Source organism: Merops nubicus, unplaced genomic scaffold, assembly GCF_000691845.1.
Source record: "Merops nubicus isolate BGI_N331 unplaced genomic scaffold, ASM69184v1 scaffold2463, whole genome shotgun sequence".
In the NCBI taxonomy this organism is placed as follows: Eukaryota; Metazoa; Chordata; class Aves; order Coraciiformes; family Meropidae; genus Merops; species Merops nubicus.
Genome location: NW_008596722.1, coordinates 146,206 through 146,669, shown reverse-complemented (window position 1 = coordinate 146,669; position 464 = coordinate 146,206). Strand labels below are relative to the sequence as shown.

General features: G+C 30.6%; 1 protein-coding gene across 1 annotated transcript in view; it reads right to left on the bottom strand.

Annotated features, from left to right (window-relative positions):
- The window catches only part of LOC103769263 (X-linked interleukin-1 receptor accessory protein-like 2), a gene marked incomplete at both ends in the record, with an annotated part of 153,801 nt that overhangs the window by 9,987 nt on the left and 143,350 nt on the right, over window positions 1-464 (bottom strand). The gene's annotated exons all lie outside the window — the stretch shown is intronic.

The window sequence follows — 464 nt, the reverse complement described above, 5'->3', positions numbered from 1 at the left end:
CCTGCTGATGAAATTTAAGTATGCATTTAAGTGCTATGCTGAGTAAGGGCAACAGTGAGTTTTAAATAAAGACTGTATTTACAAAAAAGATTAAAAAAGCAAAAGAACAGCCACAGAGCAACATTTTCTCCAAGATAACACCAGTAAATAATTCCTATTTATTATTTACTTAAATTTAGAGATAACACTCAGAGAGAGTAGGGAAGTAAAACATAGTTCAATACATATAACCTCTATTTTGCTTATTGAATGCATCAATATTGTTCATCAGTTGCCCATGAAGAACTTCATGGAAGTTTAACCTTTTCTAAGTTGTCAAAATTAAAGGAAATATTTCTGTTTGCTCTCCTTATTGTTTAAAAAGGTTGTGACAAAACCACAAGTAACATTGAGGTAGACAGTATTTTAAAAAAAAGTCAGTCACAGAAACTCTCACTGGTTCACATCTCTTTTTTTTTTTGTTT